Source organism: Piliocolobus tephrosceles, chromosome X, assembly GCF_002776525.5.
Source record: "Piliocolobus tephrosceles isolate RC106 chromosome X, ASM277652v3, whole genome shotgun sequence".
Lineage (NCBI taxonomy): Eukaryota > Metazoa > Chordata > Mammalia > Primates > Cercopithecidae > Piliocolobus > Piliocolobus tephrosceles.
Window position 1 is genome coordinate 83548858 of NC_045455.1, and position 18966 is coordinate 83567823.

The 18966-nt window shown below is 42.7% G+C and overlaps 1 protein-coding gene across 5 annotated transcripts in view; it reads right to left on the reverse strand.

The window, feature by feature from the left end:
- The window catches only part of PDS5B (PDS5 cohesin associated factor B), a 176223-nt gene extending 175667 nt beyond the window's left edge, over positions 1–556 (reverse strand). For all 5 annotated transcript variants that reach the window (XM_023208803.1, XM_023208802.1, XM_023208804.1 and 2 more), the window contains exon 1: positions 391–556. The gene's annotated coding sequence lies outside the window, so the exon portion shown is untranslated. The remainder of the gene's footprint in view (positions 1–390) is intronic.
- Positions 557–18966: the final 18410 nt, after the last annotated feature.

Below are 18966 nucleotides of genomic sequence, written 5' to 3' on the forward strand. Positions count from 1 at the left end.
CGGGCGGCCCCGGGACCCCCGCCCGCGCGCAAGGTCACCGCCCGCCGCCGCCGCCGCCGCCGCCGCCCGGGCCGGGATCGGAGCGGCAAGTTTAATTTCCACAGGCTGCGGCAGAGCCCGCGGCGTGGAGGCGCGCGTCGGCCGCGGGGCCCTCCCCACCCCCACCGCGCAGCCGGCCCGCGCCCCGCGACCCCCGCCCCGAGCCGCCGCCAGGCAGCCGCCCGCTGCAGCCCCCGATGCTGGGAGGCGAGTCGCGCCTGGCACCCGGGCGGGCGGCGCTTCAGCCCTGCCACACACACACACACAGCGGCAGTGGCGGCCACCGAAAAATGGAGCGCCGCGGCCAGAGAAGAGAGACATTTTCTTTCCGTTAACTGAATTGTTTCCTACCTCCGGGTTTCCGACTCGCTACTCCTCTCACTCCGCGGCTCTCCGGGATCCGCCGCCGCCGCCGCATCCAATCGCCTTCTCTCCCCCCTCCCCTTCCGCAGCCAGCCCGGCCGTTCCTCCTCCTCTCCGCTTCAAAATGGCGCCAAGCGCTCTTCGGCGGCTGCTCCAATCGAACCGCCGCGGACAGCACCCGGGGGCAAGCAGAGCGCGGCATGGGTGCGCAGCGCCCCCTGCCGACCAGACGGCTCCGCGCGCGCCCGCCCTCCGAGCTCCGCCCCGCCCCGCCCCGTCCGCGCGCGCGCACTCCCCTCCTCAGCCCCGCCCCGTCCGCGCGCACGCAGCCACACGGGCACGCCGCCGCGGAGGCCGCGAGACTGGCAGCTGTCAAGGCGTCCACTGCTCTTTCGGCTTCCTAGACCTCCACCGACAAAAATCATTCCGGTTGTTACGTAGCCCTGTCTTTTTAGATAAAGGTTGGGAGATTTTTTTAAACACTGACATTCAGCACAGGTGTTGTGCTGGGTTAACAGAATTGGTATTGTTAACTACTTTGCTCCTTACTTGTTAACTCTGACCTAGTCGTCTCAGAATGCCATACAAATAGTTTTCCTACACTTTATGTGTTATGTCTTTATTAAATCTCCCCGCTTTCCTAATTTGATGAATTGTTTATAGGTGGTAGGCTGGCGGAGACACAGAGTAATTGAGCCTGTGACGAAGCATTCTATTCCTTTGGCAGAATTGTCCTTATTAGAGGAAGACATCATCTGGAGACCACAGGGATACATTCCAGGAAGTGGGTCTCCTCCCCTCTTCACCTTTAGGGGATGCCAGTCCCTCAAGTGGGTTTAGCCTGGTCTCAACAGATCACCTACCTTGGGGGAAGGTTTCCTCCCCAGCCAGGTCCCTGCCAGAACTGAAGAAGGAACTTCCTCCTCTTTTTACTTTAATATCATCCCTTCTGTAAGGAAGTTTCCCCCAATATGGTGTGTTTGGTTACTAGAATTTTGTTCCAGGGAGAATTTGTTTCAACAATGAACAAGCAAAGGGTGAATGAATGGATTACAATAGGATACTTATCAACTGAAAGAAAAGATAAGTAATGCTGATATATAAACAAATGTTACTGTGCACCTAGAGATACTAAGGGCATTTTCCTCTGTCTGTCCTAATGGTAATTGCCCGATTCACCCTTACCATGTAGCTGTTTTAAAGGCTATCTCCCTTCTGCACCTAAGATACTGAGACCTCTTCATTTCCATTTTTGTGGGATTCCCTGGACAATTCCGCTTCAGTCTCCTACAGTGCTTGCTAGACCAATATGTTGTGTTACTGTATTCCTATGTCCAAGATTTTGCCACTGAATACTCCAGGTCCTACCCATTTTATACATTCGTTGATGAAGTCTACTATGAGGTTTTTCTGCCCTCTTTTTAAAATTATCTCAGGAATTTTCTTATTTTACATTGTTGTTCCATCAGCATAAATCTTGTATGGAAGAAGAGAGTAGGATGTCTAGATCTAGAAAAACCTTTCCTCTTTGGTTGTTTTTATTATCTTTTTTACTTTATTTTCTTCAATTCCCAAACCTCCAAAGCCAGGAAGCAAGAAAGTTTCAGAAGAACGGCAGGATGAGAGTAAGAATTTTTTTTCTTTTTCTTCTTTTTTGAGACGGAGTCTCAATCTATTGCCAAGCTGGAGTGCAGTGGCACAATCTTAGCTCACTGCAACCTCTCCCTCCCGGGTTCAAGTGATTCCTCTGCATCAGCCTCCCAAGTAGCTGGGACTACAGGCACGCGCCACCACTCCCAGCTAATTTTTTATAATTTTTAGTAGAGACGGGATTTCACCATGTTGGCCAGGATGGTCTCGATCTCCTGCCCTCATGATCCGCCCGCCTCAGCCTCCCAAAGTGCTGGGATTACAGGCGTGAGCCACTGCGCCAAGCCAGGAATTTTTGTGTAAATTATTCAGTGCTCTTATCCCCATCATTTGACACCTAGAAGCCTCAGTAAATACTTTGTTGAATGTATGAATTCTTTAAGAATGTCACTCTACATCTTGTATATGGCAGTGAGTCCTGAAAGGGATGAAGGTGTCACATCAGCTTTGTGAGCTGTTTTACCAGTTTCACCATTAACCTGCTCTCTTATGAAATGATGCGTTGAGTTTCAATAATGAGGCCCAGAATACATATCGACCACATTAGGCTGCTAACACCACAGGATTAAGCCCAAGAAAGAACGGGCAGAAAGGAGATAGCCTTCAAAACTGCTACATGGTAAGGGTGAATGGGGCAATTACCATTAGGACAGACAGAAGAAAAACTCTAAAGCTTTAATGAAGCATAGTTTCTAATGAAAGGGCATACTTTTATATGACTGCAAGTGGCTTTACGGAAATCGGTAATATAAACTTTCATTTAAAACAATACTGTTTGGGAAAACTAAAATCTAAAATTGATATGTGAACAAAAATAATCTTCTGTGTTTGGGATTTTTAAAAATAGCCAAGTTGCAATTCATTAGCATCAACATAATTGGATGTGACATTATTTAAGACAGTTAAGAGTGTGAACCATTCAAAACTCAGTTGTGAATGCTTTCTACTCCAAAAAAGAGAAATTATGTGGGAATTATGTCCAAATGCTGGTTTTATACAGAAATGGTTAGAATTGTCTTTGATTATGAATAACCACAAATGTAGTTCCCACCTCTACTAATTTTACATTGCCACTATAACAAATCATCACAAAGTTGGTGGCTTAAAAGAGCACAAACTTATTGTCTTACTGGGGTGCAGAAGTTTGACAGGTATCTCGCTGGGCTAAAATCAAGGTGTTGTCAGGGCTATGTGCCTTTCTGGAGGCTCCAAAGGAGAATCCATTTTTCTTACTATTTCCTTCTAGAAGCTGCCCACATCCCTTGGCTCATGTCCTCCTTCCTCCATCCGCAAAGCCAGCTCCGTGGCGTCTCTCTGACCTGCTTTTGTCACCGCAGCTCTTCCTCTGACTCCCTTATCCACTTTTAATACCCTTGTGATTATATTGGGCCCACTTGGATAATCTCTAATTTAAGGTCCATTGGTTAGTGACCTTTATTCCCCTTTGCCATATAACATAACATATTCAAAGGTTTGGGGATTAGGACATGGATTTGTAGGGGGACCATTATTCAGCCTGCCACATCACTCATATTTGGGTTACCTGGGCTTTTTTAAATAGAGTCTAAAGTTGAGGTTCAAGAGGTCAGGAAGTTGGAAGACATCCGGAATGCACACAATTAACCTGGACAGTCCTAAATATACCCCCATGGCCCCTACTGCATTTTGAGTACAACCTTGCTACACTACAGCATGGTTTCCAAAATGTGGTAAAATGTTTATCATATTGTGCATAGTAGAGCACACTGGGTAGCTAGTTAGTAAATGATGAGACTGGGCCCTACCTAGACAAACATTACTTGTTCAGTGTAATTCAAGGTGTGTCCCAAAGACTAGTCAACATAAAAATATGATCCCTGTTAGCCTGCAACTGTGCTGGAATTCCCACTCGACTAATTTATTGGGTTAAGGCATTGGATTCTCAGAAAACATCTTGGAATGTGGTTGTGTCACTTGAAAAGGTTAGGCCGGGCTTGGTGGCTCATGCCTGTAATCCAGCACTTTGGGAGGCCAAGGCGGATGGATCACGAGGTCAGGAGTTCAAGACCACCCTGGCCAACATGGTGAAACCCCCGTCTCTACTAAAATTACAAAAATTAGCCAGGTGTGGTGGTGGGCACCTGTAATCCCAGCTACTAGGGAGGATGAGGCAGAGAATTGCTTGAACCCGGGATGGGGAGGTTGCAGTGAGTGGAGATCACATCACTGCACTCCAGCCTGGGCAACAGAGCGAGATTCTGCCTAAAAAATAAAAATAAAAATAAAAAAAAACACCCTAACCCATTCATATCCACTTGGAGAGATTAAGCCCAACAGAAATTAGCTTTGTGATATTTTAGGCGTTGGGCAAACAGGTGAGGCATTGTGATAAACTCCAAGCCCCTGAAGTTGATCCTTCATTCACAATACCACTACTGCTGAAAGATAGCATACGGGCTCTTTTCCTTCACCCTCATCCAAGACTCAGCCCCTGGTGCCTCAAATTTCTCCCTCCACAGTTAATCCCCTGTATGAGGCAATGTGCCCATGTTGTGATCCTCTTTACAATGCAAAATATTCCTGAAAGGATGCCACATTCGTCTACAGTCCCAAGGCAGCGGTTCTTTTTTTTTTTTTTTTTTTTTTTTGTTATTATTATACTTTAAGTTCTAGGGTACATGTGCATAACGTGCAGGTTTGTTACATATGTATACTTGTGCCATGATGGTGTGCTGCACCCATCAACTCATCAGCACCCATCAATTCGTCATTTATATCAGGTATAACTCCCAATGCAATCCCTTCCCCCTCCCCCCTCCCCATGATAGGCCCCAGTGTGTGATGTTCCCCTTCCCGAGTCCAAGTGTTCTCATTGTTCAGTTCCCACCTATGAGTGAGAACATGCGGTATTTGGTTTTCTGTTCTTGTGATAGTTTGCTAAGAATGATGGTTTCCAGCTGCATCCATGTCCCTATAAAGGATGCAAACTCATCCTTTTTTTATGGCTGCATAGTATTCCATGGTGTATATGTGCCACATTTTCTTAATCCAGTCTGTCACAGATAGACATTTGGGTTGATTCCAAGTCTTTGCTATTGTGAATAGTGCCGCAATAAACATACGTGTGCATGTGTCTTTATAGGAGCATGATTTATAATCCTTTGGGTATATACCTAGTAGTGGGATGGCTGGGTCATATGGTACATCTAGTTCTAGATCCTTGAGGAATTGCCATACTCTTTTCCGTAATGGTTGAACTAGTTTACAATCCCACCAACAGTGTAAAAGTGTTCCTATTTCTCCACATCCTCTCCAACACCTGTTGCTTCCTGACTTTTTAATGATTGCAGGGCAGCGGTTCTTAACTGGAATGGAGTGGAAGAATACCAAAATCATCTGGGAAACTTCTGTAAACTAGATCTTCAGAAACTATACTGGAATATGTTTGATACATCTAACTTTCTAAAAGAGTTTGAAAGATAGATGACAGATATTTTTACACAAAATATGGTAGCTTCCATTATCATCCAAAGAGAGATTTGGGTTTAACAAAGCATTTATCATCAGTTCAACTTCTGGAAATAATAAAGAGATATGGAACCAAGAGCAATTTCACTTGATAAGTAATGAGAATGGCAAAGGAGAATTTAGACTGCTGGTTCGAATATTTGTGCAAAGGCATATAAATTCCTTCAATATAATACATTTCACATATATTCATATATTCACATGCAATCACTAATCAATGTTATTTAGTTTTGCACTATTTGAAAAATCTACAAGCCAGGCACGGTGACTCATTCCTATAATCCCAGCACTTTGGGAGGCTGAGGTGGACAGACAGCTTTGAGCCCGGGAATTTGAGACCAGCCTGGGCAACATAGCAAGACCCTGCCTCTATAAAAATAAACAGCTGGGCATGGTGGCATGCACCTGTAGTCCCAGCTACTCGGGAGGCTGAGGAGAGAGGATCACTCGAGCCCATGAGGGAGAGGTTCCAGTGAGCAGTGATTGCACCACGGCACTCCAGCCTGGGCAACAGAACAAGATTCTGTCTCAAAGAAAAAAAATTTTTTAATTTAAAAATCAGCATTCCAGTGCAAAATGGCCAAAAACTCCAAAACAATTTTTCAGTTTCACATTTCTGTTCTAGGCAAGCAGCCTGTTTCTGAGCATAGGGTAGTAGCTCACTCTATATTGAACCAAGTTTGTATCACTTTTTATTCCAAGTAGATTAACTTGACTCCTAATACTTACTCTTCATGGATATGTAGGAAGCATCCTTTGTTCTAACATAGGAATTCTATTTCTTCTCCTGGCCTTCTCGTTTAGTTAAAACGTGGTATTTAAAATTAGCTTTATTCAGCGGCCAGCAGATGGAGCTATTGAAAAATGTTGACATCTCCATTCTTTTTTATGAAATAAAACCAGTTTAGAGATACACTTTAATTTTTTTGCTGTGTAAATAATCTGCCCATTATAGAGAAATCTGGAACTGCAGTTAAGATTAAAAAGAATAAAATACCACTCATAATTATGCCAGCAGAAAAAATTACTTTTAATGCTTGGGTATATATCAGTCCAGAACATATTATATTCATGTATTTAGATTTAGATTGTTTTACAAAACATAATGTTTCATAATATAAAATTTGCTCCTAGAGGCATAGAAATCTCTAAGGATAATATTAAAATATTTGCAACTGTACAGGACAGGCAAGGACCAATGAGAACAGATACTGGCTACAGCTTGAATAGGACCCCATATGCTTCCTGCTGTGTGAAGCATTAACTCTTCCATTGATGGATGATGGGCAAGGTCTTGGGGGCAGCAGGGAAGGGTTTGGGTGCCCAAGGAGGAAGGGGTGGGTTCAGAGAACCGACCGTATAACAACCTTATAGAAGTGTTTCATTATTTTTAACAACTAATACAGCCACAATAATAAATACCAGGTGAACTATCAGCTCTAGAAATCTCTGGAAGAATATACAAGGTTACGCAAAAGTAGAGGAGTCCTAGATGGGAATCAAGGTGACTTGGGAACAAAGGTGAGAGAAATCTGTCACTGTAATACCTTTGGTACTATGAGCATGCATTTAATATTTTAAAAATAAGTTTTAAATAAAATATCGTAAATAACTTTCTGGTGAATAAATACACATTGATATCATTATTTTAGCGGCTATGTAATACTATTTTATTGTGTAGTTATGCTATGATTTATTTAATGAACCCCTATTGTTAAGTAGTTCGATAATGAATTGAAACACAAAAAATATATTTAAATCCATGACTCATAATATATCTTAAAAATAAAAACAATCAGCCAGGCACAGTGGCTCATGCCTATAATCCCAGCACTTTGGGAGACCAAGGTGGGCGGATCATGAGGTCAGGAGATCCAGACCATCCTGGTCAACATGGTGAAACCCCGTCTCTACTAAAAAAATACAAAAATTAGCTGGGTATGGTGGCACATGCCTGAAGTCCCAGCTACTCAGGAAGCTGAGGTAGGAGAATTGGTTGAACCTGGGAGGTGGAGGATGCAGTGAGCCAAGATCGCACCACTGCACTCCAGCCTGGAGACAGAGCGAGACCTCGTCTCAATAAATAAATAAATAAATGAAATGGAAAAAAAAATCACTGTTTGAGGTTGCTAATGAATTATTTTAAAAACTAACAAATATAAGGAAAGAATCAATCATTTATCCTGCTTGCTCTATACAAACTGTACCAGTGGAAAATCAAATAGTAATCTGTGAACAGAAGTAGTCCAGCTAACAAATGAAGAAGGAATGTAAAAAGTAGAATATTGTTATTTTAAAAACCCTAATGAAAATAGCTGATCCAGACATTGAACATAAGTACCTGCTGGCATCACAAAGAGAGAGAATAAAGCATTAGATGTTCACCGACAGAGGAATACACCAGCACCTATGTAATCATCTTGCCATACAAATCTAACCTGAATGCGAAAGAGCCTCTAGATACAAGTATCAATTTACAAGAAATACATAGGAACATGTTCTGGTCTTTCACACAAATTCCAAAGAAGAAATAAATGAGGGATGGAGGAGAAACATAAATATTAAAAGAGTTCAACCAATCAGTCAGTTGCAATGTGTGTACCTATTTGGACCCTGATTCAAAAAAATAAACTGTAAAAAATAAATTGTGATTGGCCAGGCACAGTGGCTCACACCTGTAATCCCAGCACTTTGGGAGGCCAAGGCGGGCGGATCTCAAGATCGGGAGATCGAGACCATCCTGGCTAACATGGTGAAACCCTGTCTCTACTAAAAAAAAAAAAAATACAAAAAATTAGCCAGGTGTGGTGGCAGGTGCCTGTAGTCCCAGCTGCTCGGGAGGCTGAGGCAGGAGAATGGTGTGAACCCAGGAGGCAGAGCTTGCAGTGAGCCAAGATCAAACCATGCATTCCAGCCTGGGCAACAGAGCAAAACTCTGTCTCAAAAAAATAAATAAATAAATAAATAGTGACATATATAAGACATTTGGAAATTTGAACACTGGATATTTAATGATATTAAAAAATTATTGTTAATTTGTTTTTTGCAATAGTAGTATAATACCTATGCTGAAAAATTTACTGAATACAAAATCTTCTGTTTCTTGATCTAGCTATTTCTTACCCAGTGTGTTCAATCTGTGAAAGTTTAGAGAGCACCACATTTTTTGTATGCACATTATAGTTCAATATAAATTTGAAAATATAAATGCAAATGATAAACATGGCATTTTTTTTTAGAAAAAAGGAATGATATGATATAGTATCTAGGATTTACTTCAACGTAATATAGAAAGGGAAAAAAAAAGCAGAGTACATATGGAACAAGATTTACCATGAGTTGATAATTGTTGAAGCTCGGTGATTGTAGTAGTTCATTCTAACGCTACTAATAAAGAGACACCTGAGACTGGTTAGCTTATAAAGGAAAGAGTTTTAATTGACTAACAGCTCAGTATGGCTGGGGAGGCCTCAGGAAACTTACAATCATTATGGAAGGGGAAATAAACACATCCTTCTTCACATGGCGGCAGTAAGGAGAAGTGCCAAACAAAAGGGGGAAAAGCCCCTTATAAAACCATCAAATCTCATGAGAACTCACTCACTATCAAGAGAACAGCAGCAAGGGGGTAATTGCCCCCATGATTGCATTATCACTCACCAGGTCCCTCCCACAACACATGGGGATTATGGCAACTACAATTAAAGATGAGATTTGGGTGGGGACACAGCCAAATCATGTCATTCCATCCCTGGCCCCTGCTAAATCTCATGTCCTCACATCTCGAAACACAATCATGCCTTCCCAACAGTCCACCCAAGTCTTAACTCATTCTGGCATTAACCCAAAAGTCCAAGTCCAAAGACTCATCTGAGACAAGGGAAGTCCCTTCTGCCTATGAGCCTGTAAAATCAAAAGCAAATTAGTTACTTTCCAGATACAATAGGGGTACAGGCATTGGGTAAAATATGCCTGCTCCAAATTGAAGAAATTGGCCAAAACAAAGGGGCTACAGGCCCCATGCAAGTCCAAAATTCAAGAGGGAAGTCATTAAATTTTAAAGTTTTAAAATGATCTCCTTTGACTCCATGTCTCATATCCAGGTCATGCTGATGCAAGAAGTGGGCTCCCATGGCCTTGGGCAGCTCTGCCCCTGTGGATTTTCAGGGTACAGCCCCCCTCCAGGCTGCTTTCACAGGCTGGTGTTGAGTGTCTGTGGCTTTTCCAGGTACAAGGTGCAAGCTGTCAGTGGATCTACCATTCTGGGATCTGGAGGATAGTAGCCCTCTTCTCACAGCTCCACTAGGCAATTCCCCAGTGGAGACTCTGTGTGGGGGCTCCGACCCCACATTTCCCTTCCACGCTACCTTAGCAGAGGTTCTCCTTGAGGGCCCCACCCCTGCAACAGACTTCTGCCTGGACATCCAGGTGCTTCCATACATCCTCTGTAATCTAGGCAGAGGTTCCCAAACCTCAATTCTGGTCTTCTGTATATCTGCAGGCCCAACACCATGTGGAAGCTGACAAGGCTTAGGACTTGTAGCCCCTGAAGCAATGGCCTGAGCTGTGTCTGAGCTCCTTTTAGCCATGGCTTGAGCTGGAGCAACTGGGACACAGGCCACACAGAGCAGTGGGGTCCTGGACCCAGCCCAGGAAACCATTTTTTCCCTCCTTGGCCTCCAGGCCTGTGATGGGAGGGGCTGCTTTGAAGTTCTCTGACATGCCCTGGAGACATTTTCCAATGTTATCTTGGTGATTAAAATTTGGCTCCTTATTTATGCAAATTTCTGCAACAGACTTGAATTTCTCCCCAGAAAATGGGTTTTTCTTTTCTATTGCATTGTCAGGCTGCAAACTTTCCAAACTTTTATGCTCTGCTTCCTTTTGAATGCTTTAACACTTAGAAATTCCTTCCACCAGATACCCTAAATCATCTCTCTCAAGTTCAAAGTTCCACGGTTCTCTAGGGCAGAGGCAAAATGCCAACAGTCTCTTTGCTAAAGCATAACAAGAGTCACCTTTGTTCCAGGTCCCAACAAATTCCTCATCTCCATCTGAGACCACCCCAACCTGGACTTTATTCTCTATATCACTATCAGCATTTTGGTCAAAGCCCTTTAACAAGTCTCTAGGAACTTCCAAAGTTTCCCACATCTTCCCTGTCTTCCGAGCCCTCCAAATCTCTAGGAAGTTCCAAACTTTCCCACATTTTCCTGGCTTCTCCTGAGCCCTCTAAACTGTTCCAACCTCTGCCTGTTACCACATTTTTGGGTACCTTTACAAAAGTCGCTTCCACGTTTTTGGGTACCTTTACAGCAGCATCCCACTCCTGGTACAAATTTACTATATTAGTCCATTCTCACACTGCTAATAAAGACATACTTGAGACTGGGTAATTTATAAAGGAAAGAGGTTTACTTGACTCACTGTTCACCATAGCTGTGGCAGTCTCAGGAAACTTACAGTCATGGTAGAAAGAGAAGCAAACACGTCTTTCTTCACATGGCAGCAGCAGGGAGAAGTGCCAAGCAAAAGTGGGGAAAGCCCCTTATAAAACCATCAGATCTCACAAGAACTCACTCACTAGCATGAGAACAGCAACACAGGGGTAACTACCCCCATGATTCAATGACCTCCCACCAGGTCCCTCCCATGACATGTGGGAATTATGAGAGCTACAAGTCAAGATGAGATTTGGGTGTGGACACAGCCAAACTATATCAGTGATAGGCACAGGAGGGTTTATTATAGTATTCTGTCTACTTTTGTATATGTTTGAAATAGAGTAACTAGTGTTTTTTTTTTTAAGTATACAGATTTTAAAGTTTTGGCACATCTTCCCAAACTGTTCTCTAGAAAATTTATCCCATGTTTTACCATACGGACAGTGTAAATCTACAATCATACACAACCAGTATTAATGCAATTTTATGGAAACATAATTTGAAATAATGCCATCCCCAAGAATCTTAATTTAAAAACCAATTAGTTTGAGCTTTTGCATAGTACAATATTATAAAGTAAAATGTAAAGGTTAAAAATTATCATATGATTATTTCATTAAAGAATACTGAGTGAGGCTGGGCACAGTAGCACACGCCTGTAATCCCAGCACTTTGGAAGGTTGAGGCAGGCAGATCACAAGGTCGAGAGATCGAGACCATCCTGGCCAACATGGTGAAACCCCGCCTCTACTAAAAATACAAAAATTAGTTGGGTGTGGTGGTGCACACCTGTAATCCCAGCTACTCGGGAGGCTGAGGCAGGAGGATTGCTTGAACCTGGGTGGCGGAGGTTGTGGTGAGCTGAAATCTCACTACTGCACTCCAGCCTGGTGACAGGGCAAAACTCCATCTCAAAAAAAAAAAAAAAGAGCATGCTCAGTGAAATAAATCTAACATCTAGGGACAACCAGAAATAAATTAGAAAGAAGTGTAATTGGCCGGGCGCGGTGGCTCAAGCCTGTAATCCCAGCACTTTGGGAAGCCGAGACGGGCGGATCATGAGGTCAGGAGATCAAGACCATCCTGGCTAACACAGTGAAACCCCGTCTCTACTAAAAAATACAAAAAACTAGCCAGGTGAGGTGGTGGGCACCTGTAGTCCCAGCTACTTGGGAGGCTGAGGCAGGAGAATGGCATGACTCCAGGAGGCGGAGCTTGCAGTGAGCTGAGATCCGGCCACTGCAATCCAGCCTGGGCGACAGAGTGAGACTCCATCTCAAAAAAATAAAAGAAGTATAATTACAATTATGAGTCAGCACCTCAAAGTGAGCAGACCTACCTAACATATGAGAACACAAACAGCACATCTACACACAAAGACATTGTAGGGTTGTGTAAAGAGAGTGGATTTTGATATAATATGAACTTACTGCAAATGCTACACTATGGAACTTTCAATTACTCAGTTTAATCATCTATAAAATCTAAATGATAATATTAACACTTTTCAAAGATGTTGTGATAATTGATATATGTAAAGTTCCACGTACAATTCTTGACACATTATAGTCACTTAATAAATGGAAATTTATATTAAGTTTTATGAGTGAGTAATTTTATCTTCTATAAGAAACCTCTTAAAAATAAATCCAGGGCCAGACACAGTGGCTCATGCCTGTAATCTCAGGACTTTGGGAGGCTGAGGCAGGAGGATCTCTTAAGGTCAGGAGTTCAGAACCAGTCTGTGTATTATAGCAAGACCCTGTCTCTACGAAAAATTTTTTTGATTAGTCAGACATGGTGGCATGCACCTGTAGTCTCAGCTACTCAGGAGGCAGAGGCAGGAGGATCCCTTGAGCCCAGGAGTTTCAGGCTGCAGTGAATTATGATTGCAAGACTCTGTCTCTAAGGAAAATAAAAATAACAATAAACTAAGACTGGCCAGGTGTGGTGGCTCATGCCTGTACTCCCAGGACTTTGGGAGGCCAAGGTGGAAGCATCACTTGAGTTCAGGAGTTCAAGACCAGCCTGGGAAACATAGTGAGACCCCCATCTCATTAAAAATAAATAAATAAATAAATAAACAAACAAACAAATAAGATTGGCACATCCTTATTATGTACCTATTTTATGAACATGGTAAAAAAAACAGAAGTTAGTAATCTTTCAAAGATGGTGTGGCAAATCCTCTTTCATTCAGAGAAGTTGCAGTTTTTTTTTTATGACATGGGAGTAGCACCTCTTGTCATACATCAAGGCTGCTGAAGGCATAGCTAGCATTTCCAAGGCATTCCCTTTGAAAATGCAAAGCTTGCAGTAGAGAGACTACTGGAGATGAGGAGACTATGTTTAAGTCAGCAAACAGGTTAATTAGCTGCTGGGAAAAAAAGAAGGATGAATTGACTTCCAGTAGGAAGGAGGCAAGAGTGAGGCTGGATACCAGGAGGGGACTCAAATGCCCAACCGACTTTACCCAAGATAACCACCCATTTCCAAGGCTTTATCTCATAACCTCATCAATGCAATAGCCTCCTCTTTCCAGCCCCATACCCTTTCTAACCATACCCTCACAAGGGTCTAAAGAGCAATTCTAATCTTAACGTTTCCCTGCTTCCCTTCCTTTCAGGTCAAAGCCCAAAGTCCACTATGTTTTGTAGAGTTCTTTATGACCCTCACCCCATTTATCTTCCTAGTACAATAGGCAGCCTATGCTCTGTCCTTATAGAATCATATGCAAGTTTCTGTCTCTTGCCTCCTTGACTTTGAATGTTTTGTGCCTTTCTTCTCCAGAAAAACTTCTAAATATCCTTCAAGACATAACTCAATTGTTTCCATCTCTGAGAAGCTCCTCATAATGCCCAGGCAGAGTTAGGCAGTCCTTTGACCATGCCCTCACCAATCACTGCTCAGCACAACTTTACTCTCACACTAATTACATTGTATTTCTATTATTTGTTAATTATTGGTTTAAATGTCTATATTCCCTACTGGCCCATGGCCTCCTTGAAAATAACTATAATTTATTTATGTTTATATTCCCAACTGTTAGCCCAAGGAGGACTGCACAAATATTGCAGGAATGAATGAACATGAATGACTGTGGCATATTAAGGACAACTGTGATGGCATTTGTGTACTAGAAGATGATAGGAAGAACAACCATAGGCTGAACAGAGCTGGGTTAGAAATAGGACTCCAGACTTAGTAAGGATATAATCTTAGGAGATTTACTTAACCCTTTTAACCTCACATTCCTCATTTATAAATTATTTTTAACATTCTGCTACAGAACTCTCTCATTTCTCTACATTGAGTAAATTCCTAAATGAAAACCTGACCAAGTGATTTCCTGGCTTTAGTGATATCCAACTGCCCTGGGGATAAAGTAGTCCCACTTAGAAACATTACAAGACTTGCTAATGATCAGGTCCTTGCTAACCAGCAGAGCCTCAAATTTAATTTTCCTTCTTTTCACATGACTTTCTTTCCCCCAATCCCTAATGTAGCTTCAAGTCCTTTCAAAGACCAGAGCACTAGACAGCCACTACCGAGTAATTCCAGTGGTATGTGAGATGAAATCTACTTGTGAACATGGTTTGAGGTGTTGCTTTCTCTGACCCCACAAGTCTGGGTTAGGTGTCATTGGTACATACTCTGATGACACCCTATACTTCCGCCATCATAGGGCATTTGTATTAGTCAGGTTTTTCTAGAGAGACAGAATCAATAGGATGTATATACAGCTGCCCTTCCACCAACTGCATATCAAAACTATTTGGAAAAAGAAAAAATACAATAACAATAATACCAATTTTTAAAAATACAGTAGAACTATTTACACAACACTTACATTGTATTAGGTATTATAAGTTATCTAGATATGATTTAAAGTATATGAATTATGTGGGTAGGTTATATGCAAATACCATATGATTTTATATAAGTGACAGAGCACCCTTGGATTTTGATACCTGCAGGAGTCCTGAAACCAATTCCCCATGGACATCAAGCGATGAAAGAAACTTATTTTAAGGAATTGGCTTACCTAATAATAAAGGAGGGCAAGTCCAAAATCTGCAGGGTAGGTGAACAGGAGGGACATCCAGGGAAGGGCTTGTGTTGTTGCAGCCCTTTGGAGGCCACCCACTGGCCAAATTTTTCTTGCTGGGAGTGAGAGGTGGGATTTGGGGGTGGTCCATCTTTTGTTCTATTCAGGTCTCGATTTCATGAGGCTCACTTACATTATGTAGGGCAATCTGCTTTACTGAAAATCCACAGATTTGAAAGTTAATCTCATCCAAAAACACTCTCATAGAAACATCCAGAATAATGTTTGACCAAATATCTGGGTAGTGTGGTACATTTATAGTCAGATTTTAAGAAAATAACTTAAGTCACCTTGTGGAAAATGGGCTACAAAATAAAAGGATGGCAGCAGATCATCGATGTAGGAAGCTATTCTAATAATCCAGCACAGAAATGATGAGGGCCTGTGTCCTTGTTTCATCCTGGCTGAACACATAGCCAGAGTCACCCCAAAAACCACAGCAGGGCAGTACCCGTAGGTGAGCACCCAAAACCATCCTGAGATGGGTCTGGTTGGAATTCTAAAGCAAGAAGCAGCTGGGCACAGTGGCTTACGCCTGTAATCCCAACAGTTTGGGAGGCGAAGACAGGTGACTCACATGAAGTCAGGAATTTGAGACCAGCCTGACCAACATGGATAAACCCCCGTCTCTACTAAAATTACAAAATTAGCCAGGTGTGGTGGGGCATGCCTGTAATCCCAGCTACTCGGGAGGCTGAGGCAGGAGAATCTCTTGAACTCGGGAGGTGGAGGTTGCAGTGAGCCAAGATCGCGCCATTGCACTCCAGCCTGGGCAACAAGAGCGAAACTTCATCTCAAACAAAAAAGCAAGAAGCACTAGATGCCAAGGTGATCGGTCCAAATAATTTATTAGGGGAACTTAGAAACAGAAGGGGTTGCAAGCTGTCCTCGTTGGGACAGGGAGATAAGGGATGTTCTCCCGAGATATGTCTGCAACTAGGGTGTTGGGCTACGGAGTTTATGTGAGAGTTTAAGGAATGTGGCTCAGGGCTAGAGCTAGTTTCTTTCAGTGTTTTGGGCAAGAACTTAGACACCTTTCTCAGTGCCTGCAAATGTTCAAGGCCCCAGCTTGGGTTCAAGCCTACAGGGGAAAACATGCAGCTGTCCAGGTCACTTTGTGTTTCTCAGTCAGGACAGAAAAAGAAGTGAGGAAAACTGGGGGACCGTGCACCGTAATAGCAGAGAAGGAAGAACAGAATTAGAAAGAGACAGATGTGATGTAAGGAGTGAGCAAAAGTCTAGATGTTAAGTTTGGGGGTTGGGGAATTAGATAGATGGTGATTGCTATGGTTTGAATATGGTTTGTTTTTCCCCCACCAAATCTCATGTTGAAATTTGATTCCCAGTGTGACAGAGACAGGCGATGAGGCCTAGTGGGAGGTATTTGGATTATGGAGTGGATCCTTTATTAATTGCTTCGTGCCATTCTAGTGGTAGTGAGTGAGTTCTAGCTCTCACAAGACTAGATTGGTTCTCTGGGGAATGAATTAGTTCCCAGAAAGTAGGTTATTATAATGCCAAGATGGGCTGGGCACAGTGTTTCATGTCTATAATCCCAACATGTTGGAAGGCCGAAGCAGGAGAATCTCTTGAACCTGGGAGGCGGAGGTTGCAGTGAGCCGAGATCACACCATTACACTCTAGCCTGAGCAACAAGAGTGAAACTGTCTCAAAAAAAAAAAAAAAAAAAAAAAAAAAATTAGCACCATGCCTCTGGTAGAGCCTGCAGAACCACGAGCCAAAATAAACATATTTTCTTTATAAATTACCCAGCCTCAGGTATTTCTTTATAACAACACAGGAACGGGCTAACACAAAATTGGTCTGTGCAATTATTTTCTTGGAAATGACTCCAAAACATAGACAACAAAAGCAAAAACAGACAAATGAGATTACATCAAACTAAAAAGCTTTTGCACATAAATGGAAATAAGTGGGTGAAGAAACAGCCTACAGAATGAGAGAAAATATTTGCAAACCATATATCTGATAAGGGCTTATTTCTGAAATATATAAAGAACTCAAACAACACCATTGTAAGAAAACAATCTAAATAAAAAAATGGGCAAAGATATTTCATATAAATAGACTTTCTTAGAAGATGACATACAAATGGCCAACAGGTGTAGGAAACACTGCTCAACATCACTAATGATCAGGAAAATGCAAATCAAAACAGCAATGAGATATCACCTAACACTTGTTGTAATGACTATCATCAAAAAGATAAAAGATGCAAGTGGCAAGGATGTGGAGAAAACAAAACTCTTGTATGCTGTTGGTAGGAATATAAATTAGTACAGCCATTACGGAAAACAGTACAGAGTTTTCTCAAAAAGGTAAAAATAAAGCTACCATATAATCCAGCAATTCCACTTCTGAGTATACACCCGAAGGATGTGAAATCAGTATGTAAAAGAGATGTCTGCACTCTCATGTTCATTGCAGCATCATTCACAATAGCCCAGGAATGATGCCAACTTAAGTGTCCATCAGCAGATGAATGACTAAAGAAAACATGGTATAGGTACACAGTGTAATAGTATTCAGCCTTTCCAAAGAAGGAAATCCAGGCTGGGCACAGTGGCTCATGCCTGTAATCCCAGAACTTTGGGAGGCTGAGGCAGGTGGATCACCTGAGGTCAAGGGTTTGAGAGCAGCCTGACCAACATTGTGAAACCCCGTCTCTAATAACAATACAAAAATTAGCCTATAGAAAATGATCCTATCAATTTTGAGTGTGTAACCACTAGTGATAGAATAGCTAAAGATAAGAACTGTATACATGATATAAAGGAAGGATGGCTTCAAAGTACTGGTAAACTTTAAAAAGTAATTTTAATTTTGCAAACATGAATCATTCCAAGGAAGGAAGAAAGCAGGAGGTCCCTAAAGAAACCATATGTAGGCCAGGCACAATGGCGTATGCCTGTGATCCCAGCAATTTGGGAGGCAAAGGCGAACGGATCACAAGGTCAAGAGATCAAGACCATCCTGGCCAACGTGGTGAAACCCTGTCTCCAATAAAAATAAAAAAATTAGGCCGGGCGCGGTGGCTCAAGCCTGTAATCCCAGCACTTTGGGAGGCTGAGACGGGCGGATCACGAGGTCAGGAGATCGAGACCATCCTGGCTAACACGGTGAAACCCCGTCTCTACAAAAAAATACAAAAAACTAGCTGGGCGAGGTAGTGGGCGTCTGTAGTCCCAGCTACTCGGGAGGCTGAGGCAGGGGAGAATGGCGTAAACCCAGGAGGCAGAGCTTGCAGTGAGCTGAGATCCGGCCACTGCACTCCAGCCCGGGCAACAGAGCGAGACTCCGTCTCAAATAAATAAATAAGCTGGGAGTGGTGGCGAGCCCCTGTAATCCCAGCTACTTGGGAAACTGAGGCAGGAGAATTGCTTGAACCCAGGAGGTGGAGGTTGCAGTGAACTGAGATCACACCGTCGCACTCCAGCTCTGGGTGACAAAGCAAGACTGTCTTGGGGGAAAAGAAAAAAAAAAAAAGACAAGGTCTTGCTCCATCACCCATGCTAGAGTGCAGCAGTGGAATCATGGCTCACTACAGTCTCTACCCTCCGGGCTCAAGCTATTCTCTTGCCTCAGCCTCCTAAGTAGCTGGGTCTACAGGTGCACACCACCATGCTTGGCTAAGTTTCGTAAATTTTTTTAGAAGTGGGGTTTCACCACGTTGCACAGGCTGGTCTTGAACTCCTGGGCCCAAGTAATTCTCCCATTTGGCCTCCCAAAGTGCTGAGATTACAGGCGTGAGCCACTGTGCCTGGCCCACATAGTTTCTTTAAAAAAAACATACATTTGGCCTCTAAAAAAAATACATATGGTTTCTTTTCTTCT